At 38.5% G+C, this 14387-nt stretch overlaps 1 protein-coding gene across 4 annotated transcripts in view; it reads left to right on the top strand.

Annotated features, from left to right (window-relative positions):
* The window catches only part of tnk2b (tyrosine kinase, non-receptor, 2b), a gene marked incomplete at its 3' end in the record, with an annotated part of 99669 nt that overhangs the window by 32060 nt on the left and 53222 nt on the right, over positions 1–14387 (top strand). The gene's annotated exons all lie outside the window — the stretch shown is intronic.

Below are 14387 nucleotides of genomic sequence, written 5' to 3' on the forward strand. Positions count from 1 at the left end.
TAGGTCCCCTTTAAGACCTGAATGACTAGATGTAATGAAGTCTGCTTTGTTTACAGCAGAGTAAACAAGACAAATAGGAAAAGAAAGTAATGTACTAGAGGACATGAGTGTTAGTAATAGTAGGGATTTGGAAGCACATAGTGAAGACGGCACAAAAACAAACAGGCGTTTAAAATTGTTTGAATGTGTAAATTGGCAAGACAAAACGCATCCAAATGATGATCTTTCATTCTATGATGGTTAAACTTAGCAGTTAATTCACAAATCACATGCATGCCGAACCGTGGAGCCTGGTCCGTACGTATCACGGATATAACCCTTATCCCCTTTATAATGAATGAATGAATGAATGATATATATAAATATAAATATATATAAATATATAAATATATATATATATATATATATATATATATATATATATATATATATATATATATATATATATATATATATATATATATATATATAGTGCTTTCATATGTACTACTGTAAACCCAAAGCACTTTACAATCATATCAGGGGATCTCTCCTCAACCACCACCAGTGTTCAAGCATCCACATGTGCTCCTTGGGGAAAAAACGAAGCATCAAGCCCTGCTTAAATTATTCACTTTCATTTTACAATTTGATTAAAATAAAAATCAATGTTTTATTTTGGTTTATTGTGCAGCCATTTGCTAATTTTAATGTTTCATTCAGTTGAAATAATTATTTGGTTTTCATCAACTCACAAACCCCCAGAGGTTTACAAACCCTGAATTGAGATTTTAGTGTAACAACGTCTAATGTCTTACTGATGATCTATTTTTAGAATGACAGTCTCCAGTGATCAGCGGTGCCTGGTTGACACTCAACTTTAGGACAGGCTTAGCTGTGATGCACAATGCATTTCACAGGTGTGAGTGCTGTGTGCCAGTATACAGGTATGTGTATTTATTTCCTGTGTGAAACACAGCACAGTTACAGTTTTGTAACTTCTTATAAATGTATAACTTTTTTCATATAGTAACAAAGCACCAAATCATGTGAAAGATAGCCTATATAGATTTTGTTTAAGATCTTTTACATCTTAACATTTGTGAGAAGTTTTATGAAAGAAAAAAAAAAGTCTTGAACGTTTCCAGTCTGTTTGTATAAAACTTGACTGCTCTTTGGGGCTACCTTTTTGCTGAATCAACACTGAAATTACTTCAGTTGAACAACTGTGGAAATGCTTCATTTTCCTGTTATCGCTGTAAAGCTGCTTTGAAACAATCTGTAGTATATAAAGGTGACTTGGCTTGTTTTAGGCTTGTTTCACTTTGCTTTGCTGCCTCCTGTGGCAATTGTCTGAAGTACAGCAGCCATTATTATCCACTATTTGTAGCGATAAAAATACTTATGTTCAAACATATTTTGGTTTTTAAAGAAGTGACTCCCTTAAATTTTCAATCTCACATCTGAATTTGAGTGAAAGTGAGTCTGCTTATGTACTGTATGCACAGAACCACAGTCAATACCTAGTTAGTGTGTAGCCCTGTTGACACATGGCATGCTTTGCAGGTTTTTCATTCCTGTCAGTCACTAATATTAGGGCTGTCAACCTTTCTCAGGTCAGAGAAAATGGGTGTTGGACTGGAGTGCAACTAAACATTTACAATAGAATTAACTATACTTTTTAAAGGCCCCTTTTCCTGCTGCTGTTTAATATTATTTAAGCTCATAAATCTCATTTGCAGTAGGAACATCTATTAGTAACCCTGCACAGATCACTTGTTTGTCTGTCATTTATAGCACATTGCTTATAGTCTGTCAGTCTCTCTAACGGTCTCACTGCGCTCAAGTGTGATGCAGCTGGATGCCATCACTCCAGGCTCAGTGGATTAGTTTGATGACCTCAGGATACACCTGGGTCACCCTGTCCCCTCCACTCTTCACTAGAGATCAGTAATCCTCTCGCCTCGCATACCCTCTTAAACCACACCTGTTAAATACACACAGACACGCTGCCTTGATGCCAGCTTGGCTCACATGGCTGCACAAGGCTTTCTAGAAAGATGCCACAAAAGCAGAGATTAGTCAGCCTGCACACACACTCACAATGTGTGTGTTTATCCTGGATTCCTATCCCATGCACCCCTGTCTGTGGATAAAGGTAACTGTAAAGCTTTCTGGGAAGTAGGGATAATGGACCATGTTAGGGCTATGATTGGTTGAGATTTTTTTTTTTTTCTTCTTCTCCTGGGTACCCTTTTCAAAAGTCATTCTTTATTTTAAGAATGGATTTGATACCTTGGTGACCTGTTTTATGTCCTGGTTGATTATCTTTTTTGCATAATTTTATCACTTGCTGTGAGTTTATTAATATACTGTATTTACAGTATAGTGTATTTTTATACATCTACTTTAGGTTCCTATTTTTTCCTGTTCCTGTTTTTTGTTTCTGAATTTCTGTTTAAATTTTAAATTTTCTGTTTATTTTTAATAAAATTGTAACAATTGTTGCTAATCAAATGAATTAATTAATTGATTTTAACCATATCTTCAGTCAAATGAAATTATAAAATTTAATTACAACTAAGGGTGTCGAGATAGACCAGTATTTTGACGATAACCGTGATATTCAAAACATGAAATATTGATAATGTGTTAGTTAAAGGGGAACTTGGCAACTCTAGCCATTTCTTCGCTGATTTTCACTTTTGTTGTCGCATGTTTTCTCAACGAGCAAACGTCTGGGAACGTTAGGGGGAGTGGGGAAAGTCACCATTTTCACCAGAACAGGTTATTTAACCATCCAAATGATTTCTAAACGGTTTTATTAAGTTGAAATAGTTGCCAAGTTCCCCTTTAAGGGTTTGACAACAATATATACCCGTATTGGTGATAATCGTAAATAGTTTTGCCCACAACTGTTGTGTGAAAAATATGATATAGTGACCACCCTAATTACAACATTCCATGAATTATAAATACAAAGCTTCACAGTATAACCCAAAACTAAAAAGTGCAAACCCTGCACTGCAGCTGATTTAATTGGTCATTTAATTGGTCAGCAACTGAAAAAAAATACTAACCACTAATCTTAACCTTAGTATAACATTGGTTGGACATCCTTTATTCAGATCCATCCATGATTTTTCTGAAGTCTGGACTTTTCTTGACAACGGTAGTACCATGATGCATAGCTTGCAAAAATGAACATGAAGTGCCTGATGCAAGATGCTGAAAAAACAAATTCATACATAGACCAAATATTAAAAGACATTCTGTGAATTTTTTTTTTTCTTATTTTTTTTTCTTTTCTTCTGTTTCTTATGACATTAAGGCCCGGTTTCACAGACAGGGCTTAGACTAAGCCAGGATTAGACCATAGATCAATTAGGACATTTAAGTAATTTTTATAAACATGCTTAGAAAAAAAACATTACCGATGTGCATCTTAAAACTAAAAAGGCACTGATATATTTTTAAGATCAGTCAGTGCAAGTTTATTTCAGTGGAAACAGCTCAGACTTACATTTTAGTCTAGGACTAGTCTTAAGCCCTGTCTGTGAAACCAGGGGTAAGTGTTAAGAATAAATGTACTGCTTGTACACTGTCATATTCTTTAACCTATTTAATACAAATATAATAATCAATCTTTCTGATTGGATTTCCGTCAGTGAATAATTTAGGTGAAAGCTTATTATTCAGTCATGTTTCTACAGTAGCCATCTTTTATTAAAAAAAGCAGTTTTAGAAGGTCTGATAGAGATGTTCTGATATTCTAATGATGATGGGTTGTATATATATATGCATAAACATATACATGTATGTATGTATGTATGTATGTCTGTCTGTCATATAGTAGCTTAGATGTTACCATAGTAATTCCTGAAGGAAAAAGTATGTAAAATATGCTAATATTAATATAATTTTAGTCTTTTTTTTTTTAAGTCTTTTTTTTTTTTTTTTAAGTATTGTTGCTTTATGTTTATGAAATATGTTTGAGTCCAAAATTATTTTTGTTTTGGCCAAGAATTTTCACTTCCATTCATCACCACTAGTGACTGTTGACTTTTACCCTAAACAACTGTTTAAGTACAGTAATTGTTGATGGCCAATTTTTGTTTTATTTGCTAGGAAAAATAATACCAGGGTTACATACAGTATGCATACAGTCAGTGGGAAGAATTGAGAAAAGCATGTCTGCATGAGAGATGCAAAGTGGTATGAAATAGCAGCACAATTTTAGATGTCTTTGTGTCAGCCAACATACTATACTGTATTGTAGACGTCTGAGCATCATCAGCAAATAATCTGGCCACTGGCTTCTTCTGTGGCATATGCAGAGGAGTGATCAATAAAAAGCAATCCTCTCCAGTCTCCACTGGACGGGGCTTGGCCCCGATAATACACATGCGTGCATATAGAAAATTAATCTCCACTGTAACATGCAACCTCTGGAAATCAGATTTCATGTGAGTGTGGATGTATTAGTCTTCACATAGCTATAACAGTCCCTGTTTAGTATGCAGGTCAGGCTATAGGCTCTAAATCCCTTTTCCATACCTGTGTGAGTGGTCATGTGGGATATCATATAGCCCTGTTTTAAAGCTTAATCTGAGAGAATGCTTAGAAGCACCATGGTGATGGACTGTAACATACACCTACTTTCTCTCTTTCCCATCGCTCTCAACTTTCTTTCATCTTTTCCCTTTGTTTCAGCAGCTACCATCTTGGTGTTTGGTGAGGAGGTCATGTTGTGTTAAACAAAGAGCTGCGTAACTAGGCTTTTTGTTAACTAATTGTGACTTCGATCGTGTCATTGACTTGTTTCTTCTGTAAGGCCATGTCCTACTCTAAATCATTCCAGTTAAACTGCCTGTTGATTCAGAGTGAAACAATGTACTGGGCTTGTGTAGTGTTGATTTTGTTTAGAATGAAGACCGTGTAGGGGTGAACGCTGGTCTGTGTGTCACGTTGAAGTGTGCGGTTATGGCCTGGCAGCAGGAGAATATCCCCTAACAGTGGGTGGGGGAGGAGGGAATGTGGGTGAAGTGGGATTTAATGACATTGCTGTTGATGCTTCAGCCATCTGCTGAGAGAGAGAGAGAGAGAGAGAGAGAGAGAGAGAGAGATGCAAAAAAAGCTTTGAAACATGCTGAAAGAGACAGATGAGAATAGTGACCTGGCACTAATACAGCCTCTGTTCATCCTTGTCACCCCCCTCTACACTCAAATTAAAGAACAGAGAAGATTTGATTTAATGTTAATATCTGTACTTCCTTTTCAGTCTATTTATTGTACTTGGTTGCCTTTTTTTCCCCATTTTCAGCAACTGCTCCGAAATTTTTGTTAACAAAATTTTATGAATTGTCATGAGGTAAAAACAACACATCTTTTTAGAGCCATATACACTGAACAAAATTATAAACCCAACACTTTTGTTTTTGCCCCCATTTTTCATGAGCTAAACTCAAAGATCTAAGACTTTTTCTACGTACACAAAAGTACGTTCACAAATCTGTGTTAGTGATCACTTCTCCTTTGCCGAGATAATCCATCCACCTCAGAGGTGTGGCATATCAAGATGCTGATTAGACAGCATGATTATTGCACAGGTGTGCCTTAGGCTGACCACAATAAAAGGTCACTCTAAAATGTGCAGTTTTATCACACAGCACAATGCCACAGATGTCGCAAGTTTTGAGGGAGTGTGCAATTGCCATGCTGACTGCAGGAATGTCCACCAGAGCTGTTGCCCATGAATTGAATGTTCATTTCTCTACCAAAGGCGTTTCAGAGAATTTGGCAGTACATCCAACCGGCCTCACAACCGCAGACCACGTGTAACCACACCAGCCCAGGACCTCCACATCCAGCATCTTCACCTCCAAGATCGTCTGAGACCAGCCTCTCGGACAGCTGCTGCAACAATCGGTTTGCATAACCAAAGAATTTCTGCACAAACTATCAGAAACCGTCTCAGGGAAGCTCATCTGCATGCTCATCGTCCTCATCGGGGTCTCGACCTGACTGCAGTTCATCGTCGTAACTGACTTGAGTGGGCAAATGCTCACAACGATGGCGTCTGGCACTTTGGAGAGGTGTTCTCTTCATGGATGAATCCCTGTTTTCACTGTACAGGGCAGATGGCAGACAGCGTGTATGGCGTCATGTGGGTGAGTGGTTTTCTGATGTCAATGTTGTGGATGGAGTGGCCCATGGTGGCGGTGGGGTTATGGTATGGGCAGGCCTATATTATGGACAACGAACACAGGTACATTTTATTGATGGCATTTTGAATGCACAGAGATACCGTGACGAGATCCTGAGGCCCATTGTTGTGCCATTCATCCACGACCATCACCTCATGTTGCAGCATGATAATGCACGGCCCCATGTTGCAAGGATCTGGATCACAATTCCTCAAAGCTGAAAACATCCCAGTTCTTGCATGGCCAGCATACTCACCGGACATGTCACCCATTGAGCATGTTTGGGATGCTCTGGATCGGCGTATACGACAGCGTGTTCCAGGTCCTGCCAATATCCAGCAACTTCGCACAGCCATCGAAGAGGAGTGGACCAACATTCCACAGGCCACAATCAACAACCTGATCAACTCTATGCAAAGGAGATGTGTTGCACTGCGTGAGGCAAATGGTGGTCACACCAGAGACTGACTGGTTTTCGGACCCCCTCGGACCCCCCACCCCCCACCCCCCAATACAGTAAAACTGCACATTTTAGAGTGGCCTTTTATTGTGGCCAGCCTAAGGCACACCTTTGCAATAATCATGCTGTCTAATCAGCATCTTGATATGCCACACCTGTGAGGTGGATGGATTATCTCGGCAAAGGAGAAGTGCTCACTAATACAGATTTAGACAGATTTGTGAACAATATTTGAGAGAAATAGGCCTTTTGTATACATACAAAAAGTCTTAGATCTTTGAGTTCAGCTCATAAAAAATGGGGGCAAAAACAAAAGTGTTGCGTTTATAATTTAGTTTGGTGTATTTATTGAATTGGTAAAAGATACACAAAAGAGTTTTGTTGTACTGATATTTTAATTCAAATTAGGGGTTTTGCGATACACCGGTATTGACGATAACCATGCTATTTAAAAAAATAAAATATTGTTATCATGTTAATTAGGGGTGTCACAATATACCGGTATTGGCGATAACCATAATATTTCAAATGAATAGTAGGCTACACGTAAATTATCCAGCGCCGGTATCTGGTTGACATCCCAACGTACTGTAGTTGTCGGTATTGCACCTTAACGTTGGTTGCCAAACTTGCCATTTGTCATAAAACAAAAGCAGCCACAGTGTGGAGCTAGTGCTGCCACGTAAAACATTTTGTCGGATATGACCGACGAGACACTCTAGCCATACTTGAAGAAAGTAAGCTCGCCAGTGTGAAAGATTTTTAGATTATACGAAAATGACTCGTTAGTCAGCCAAGTCTGCAGGACTTGCCGATCAACAGTGAGCGCAAAATGGGGCAAAACCACCAGCCTCTTCACCCAACTCCATCTCCATTATCCCTCAGATTTGGCCACTCATTCATAATCGATGCCCGAGGGTGCCCTCATGCAGAAAGTGAGACTCATGAGTAAAAAGTTCCAGGACAAAGGAACATCCATTGATCACTGTAGCTGAATAAAACGCAGATAGAGGCATTTTGACAGATAAACCATAATATTTGATAAACCGCAATGGTGTTAATTCTCTTTATGTTTAATCAGTGTTCCTTAGGCTACGTCTGCATTCATCCGGATAGATTTGAAAACGGAGTTTCCGTTTTAAAACGCTCTAGGGTCCACACTTTTTCCAAAAGTTTTTCATCCACACTGAAACGTCAGAAAACGCTAAATTCACCTTACTGCGCATGTGTAAACCCTCATAATAAGTTACTGAGATGATACAGCCGGAACAAGACATAATCAAGTTATCACACAATTTAGCACAATATCTCACCATTCACTGATGGTCGCATAGCCTACACATTTGACATAGCCCTTATCACAGTATATAATACAGTTTTTTTTTTTTTTTTTTTTTTTGGACTGTGTAGTGAAAAAATGAGACAGTCCTAATTCAAATGTAAAACACTAAAGAGATAAAAAAAATAATACTAATCTGGCCAATACAGAGAAGACAGTATTTAGTAATTAGTGCTATTTATAGTGCAATTTCTTAGGAATCGTAGCCCATTCCTCATGAACAATGGCCTCCAGTTCTGTAATATTCCTGCGTTTGTCTTCTGCAACCACCTTCTTCAAATCCCACCAGAGATTTTCTATGGGGTTCAAGTCAGGTGACTGTGATGGCCACTGTAGAATCTTCCAGGACTTTTTCTGCAACCAAGCCTTGGTGGAATTTGGGGTATGCTTGGGATCATTGTCCAGTTGTAAGGTCCAATGACACCCAAGCTTCAGCTTCCACATGACGTTTTCTCCTAGGATTTCCTGATACTTCAATGAACCCATCTCGCCTTCCACATGCTGCAGGCTTCCAGTGCCAGAGGATATAAAGCAGCCCCAGAGCATCACAAGCACCTCCATGCTTAACTGTAAGCAGAGTGTTCTTTTCAGCATATGCTTCATTCTTCTTCCTCCAGACATACCGCTGATCCATAGGGCCGAAAAGTTTGTTTCATTGCTCCACAGAACAGAATCCCAAAACCTCTGTGGCTTATTTATATGATTTTGAGCAAATTGGAGCCGACTTTTCTTGTGCTTTTGGGTCAGTAATGGTGTAGGTCTTGGAGTTCTGGCATGGAAACCGCATGCGTTTAGTACGTGCCTTACTGTGCAGCTGAAACCTCAGTGCCTGTTGCCACCAAATCTGGCTGCAGGTCTATTGCAGGTCTTTTGCAGTCACTAAAGGGTTTTTCCCTGCCTTCTCATAAATCTGGTTGCAGCTGTTGATAGCTTCCTTTTTCTGCCCCACCCAGGTAGTGTAACCACTGTTCCTTTTACTTTGAACTTACAAACTATGCCAACTAGATGGTGTCTAGGACCATTTAGTGCCTTCGCTTTCTTTTTGTATCCTGTTCCTTGTTTGTGAAGGATGCGATGATATCTTCTCTTAACTTTTTGGACCATTCTTTTGACTTTCATATTTATTTTTTTCCCCATATTTAGAACATGCAGTCAAACGTGACACTCAACAAACCTAACCAGTTCAGATATTTCATGTGTTCTAGCTCAAGCACAACTGGTGCAACTAACGAAGCCTAGTTTGATTAGTTGCATCAAGTTAGCTTGAGACAACACCTGTTTTGCAGATTTGTGCTATAGGGCTGGACCCGAATATTCAAATATTTGTTCGGTGGGTTGGTATTCGTTTTGAAAATTTGACATTCGAATATTCGTTTTTTTTTTTGCACACCGGGGATCCCCCGCCAACGGTTCTCATTCGCGCTTGAATAAGGCCGGCGACACACTGGCTGCGTGGCATGAGCGTCTCAGCTGCGTGGTGTGTCCATTTTTATTTCGGCTCCCATGTTAACAGGTTGGAGTTTGCACACTGCCTGCGTGAGACACGCGTCTCAGACGCGGCTCGAGCCAAGCGGAAAATGCGTGCATGCTAGAAATAGAACCGACGCCAGGAGTGTTCTCTGGCGAGAGCGCAGAACAGCGGAGTTTGTATGGACCAAAGTGCATGCCTGAGCTTGTGTTTTGGGTTAAGCTACGTTGCTTTGACATTGTGGAAAATAGAATAATAGAAACAAAATGTATTAGCCTTTTTACCCGTTATTATCAAACTAAATTAATCTCGTTTTTAATTTAACTTAATTTCGTTTTTCTATATTTAAATTTCGTTTTTCTTTATTTAAATTTCGTTTTTTCTTTATTTACATTTCGTTTATCTTTATTTGAATTTCGTTTTTCTTTATTTAAATTTCGTTTTTTCTTTTTTTAAATTTAGTTTTTCTTTGTTTAAAATTCGTTTTTCTTTATTTAAATCTACCCTTTACTGTGTCAGTAATTTGTTAGTCAGAAAAATATTAGACTACCTTAAAAGTATTGCTTAATTTAACAAATCTGTGTGTGTGCGTTTTATATCACTAGTGCAGTGTCCGTTCTCGTGTGAGGCGCGCCCCTTCCGCTCGCGCTGTTCTGTAGTTTACTAAAAGTTTATTAATTCTGAATGTGTCATGTCTCGTGTCCATCTATATTGCACCAAATGCGACACTGCACTCCCTTGTGAAGTCGATTGGATGAACGGTTCTCGAAATAATCAAAATGCAAACGGACATACAGACATAGAGATTCCTGCCTTTATTAGAGCAAAGAATATGTTCAGGGGCCTCATTTATAAATGTTGCGTACGCACAAAAGAAGGCATACGCCGCTCTCTACGCAATAATTGGTATTTATAAAAAGCAAACTTGACGGGAAAATGTGCGGTCCTTCACGCAATCTCTGACCCAGGCGTACGCACAAAAACGGGTGAAATGAGAAATGGCGACACCGTCGGCAGATGGAAGAAACACGTGAAAGTGTGTGGAACTGTAGATCGTTGTGTAAAAGAAATGGCAATACTGCCTCTCATAAATAACATGAAGACTTCACAAAGCAAGTCTTACAATTAACAGCCTACACAAACACCCGTTTGATCGATCTGCAGTGTAAAACAAACAAAATCAAACGAAGATTACAACAGAAATGCAAATTAACACATATTTGCAAAAATATATAAATATGTTATGCAATAATATTAGCATGTTATGCAATTCATCCTCAAAACACATCTGTAGCTTGTCAGATGCAATCAAATGGATGGTAATAAAATGCCATGATGCCATCACAATGCGTAATGACGCACAATGGCTGATGATGCGCGTGAGTGAAGTTACGTTTCTTGGTTTTCCTCTGTGTTTGCCATGATTTCGCAATCAATGAATATTAACTTGTGGGCGTTTCACGGTCTATTTATGGGCAACTATGGGCGTGACATGAAGCCGCAAAAGCTGCGCTACATTTAGAATTGATTGTGATTTATTAAGGGAAAACTGAGTAGGATGTGCGTGCGCACGGTTTTATAAATCCGAATATTTCTGTGCGTACGCACGTCCTATGTTTCATCCGTACGCCACTTCTGACGCAAATCCTACGCAAAGTTTTATAAATGAGGCCCCAGCTGATCTTACTCTCCGAAGTAGCCCAAGTAGCTTCTCCGAAGCTTCGAATATTCGATGTTCATTACTACCGAAGCTTCGAAGCTCAAAAAATGGTATTCAGACCAGCCCTATTGTGATATTGTGAGGGATTTCATTCAGGGGGGTTGAATAATTTTGAGACTGCAGAAGTCATTAAAAGTTGCATTTTCAATTGGGGAAACCACTTGAAACATTTGTTGTGTTGAGCCATTTCAGTTACTTTTTTTATTTGTTCATTGCAAACAGCTGAAAGTCTGTAAATTTTGCCAAAAAACCTGATTTGCAATGGGGATTGAATAATTTTGATTACAACTGTATACAGGGTTCGTACGGGTGCTTGAAATCCTTGAAAATGCTTGAATTTTGATGTTGTGTTTTCAAGGTTTGAAAAGTGCTTAAATTTTGGATAAAATGCTTGAAAATGCTTGAAATTGTAACTGTAGTTCTTTCACAACAAATACCTATCTGACTGAATAGAATGCGGCCAAAAGTAGGCGGAGTTTTCAGTTTGATTTCCGCGCTTGTTTGGATGCCCCGTTTTTATTGGCTGCGCGGGTAATCATCACAGAGTGTAGCGGCAAAAGTTGAACTATTTTTAACTTTGACTGCGACATGCGCGCAAGCTTGCCAATGCTGCGCCACGCTTTGGTCGATGCAGCAACAAAATGTCCTCGCGCGGCACAAGCCATTGAAATTACTTCAGTTTTACAGCCTGAAAATCACATTATCTGGTTAGCAATATTTGGACATTAATATTCTGAAAAGTATTATTCATAGGCATTATCTACTTAGACAGTGATACATATCTGATCCTTCTGCTATTATGAAACAATTTTGGCTGTTTATAGCATTCTCTTTTAATGTGATAAAAACACTAAATAATAATTTTGACTATGTATTGTTTGTAATTTAAGGTGGTTTAAGGTGCTGGAAAAAGCTTTAGAGGAACACTCCACCGTTTTTTTTTATTTGGCTTATTCACCTTCTTTCCTACATTTAGATAGGTGGGCAAATGCATTTTTGTCTCAGAGCATGCATTGTTTTAGTTTGACAGGGTCGGCGCTAGCTTAGCTTAATGAATGGAATCCTTTGTTGCCAGCTAGCATGTCCTGAGTAAAAGTGATAAAAACAAAACAAAAAAAACCACCTAATTACTTCTTGTGGCCTGCGTATTCACGAGTACAAATAGCAATGCAGATTAACACTAGGCGATTTCCTAGGCAGATATTGACTTGGGACTATATTAGGGGGAAGCACAGGCGAAGCACTGCTACTTGGGCGCAGAGATATCACTCAACAAATGAAATCCCACGATTTCCATCAACATACCGGCGTGAATAGTAGCTGGCTATTTTTCCTACAGTACATGAATGGCATTGAACATGGCTGATTTTGTGAGAGACGAAGAGGGTGACTTCTCAGACAGTCAAGATACAGAACCATGCCTCTATGAACCAGAGTTTTCAGAAGATGAGCTGCATGCTTTGGAAATAGAACGACGGGAGGAGGAGGTTGCGATCGTTCAACAGCCTGAGGATGTGAGGATGAGAGCCAACACGAACTGGTGGTGTGAATGTGGGGGAATATGCCAATCTATGCCGACTGAAATAGTGTCTGTGCTATGGCGAGTGGGACAAGTTACTGCCATCGATGACCAGGCTCAACGCGTCAGATCAAGATGAGCGTGCCCGCAGTTGTGTCACAGCTACCAAGGATTTCACGCGTTGATCCATCCTGCAGTACTCGATTTTTTTTTCCCGGTGTGATAAAGTGAACTGGAAAAAACGCCCCACGCCGAATGGACCAAATGGACAGCTGTCCACAGAGTAAGTGATTATTTTAAACATGACGCATGTATAGATCGACCCATATTATACCTGTATTCACATTCACATATTATACCACATATTCACATTCATGTGTTGCGTGATATCTCTGCGCCCAAGTAGCAGTGCTTCGCCTCTGCTTCCCCCTAATATAGTCCCAAGTCAATATCTGCGTAGGAAATCGCCTAGTGTTAATCTGCATCGCTATTTGTACTCGTGAATACGCAGGCCACAAGAAGTAAATAGGTGGGTTTTTTTTATCACTTTTACTCAGGACATGCTAGCTGGCAACAAAGGTTTCCATTCATTAAGCTAAGCTAAGCTAGCGCCGACCCTGTCAAACTAAAACAATGCATGCACTGAGACAAAAATGCATTTGCCCACCTATCTAAATGTAGGAAAGAAGGTGAATAAGCCCTATTTCAAAAAACGGTGGAGTGTTCCTTTAAAATGGACCTTGAAATTGCTTGAGAAGTGCTTGAATTTGACCTTGGAATAGGTGTACGAACCCTGTGTATACATCAGTGTTATTTTAAATTTTGATTGCTTTATTCAATTTCTGTTGTTGGCTATTATACTTATCTGAATACTACTTAGTACAAATTTCTGAAAAACCTAAAGCACTGTTTAATTAATTTCTCAAAAGCATTTTTATTCTGTTGTATTTTTTGTCAGTATTGTTTGTAATTAGTTTCTTTGTTCTTATTGTATTGCTGACTGTTTACTTCTGTAATGGTTTTGGGGACTTTTTACTTACATTAATTAACCAAATATTAGTTTTTGCTGAAGTATCGATAATTTTGAAATTTAAAATTACATTTAAAATTACTCATATTATGAAATAAGACTTTGAGTATATCAACCACCAATAATCGTTTCAATAAATCATGATTTCAATAGACCAAAATTATCGTGACTATGATTCTTTCCATAATTGAGCAGCCCTACTGTATTAATGCTCAATTGATTTTAGTCTTTAGACAAAATATTTTCATTTTAAATGTGAAATTTTTATTGTAAAGTAATAAAATCCTCAGCAGATGTTGTCAGCATACTGAATGAATGAATAAACAAACACACACCAAAAACATGTTTTTACTGAGGTCTGGATGTTTAATATTTTTAACTAGCATAATGAAAAAGTGCACAGTGCAAAAAGTTAAAAACAGACCAGTGAGCAGACATTTCAGCCCATTGATTTCTTCAGTGCTTATCAAACAAACATGAATTTTACAATGAGATCAGCTGAACTTGATAAAGAGAGAATTACAGAGCTCCGTTATAATAGATAACTCAAATACATAACAAACATGTAGCATTTATTTTTTATTTTTGCATGCATTCCTGCTTAAAAATACTAAAACATAGTGTTGTTTTGTGTAATATGTAGTTTAGCATGTATATAGGACCAAT

This window comes from Squalius cephalus (assembly GCF_949319135.1).
Source record: "Squalius cephalus genome assembly, chromosome: 7".
In the NCBI taxonomy this organism is placed as follows: domain Eukaryota; kingdom Metazoa; phylum Chordata; class Actinopteri; order Cypriniformes; family Leuciscidae; genus Squalius; species Squalius cephalus.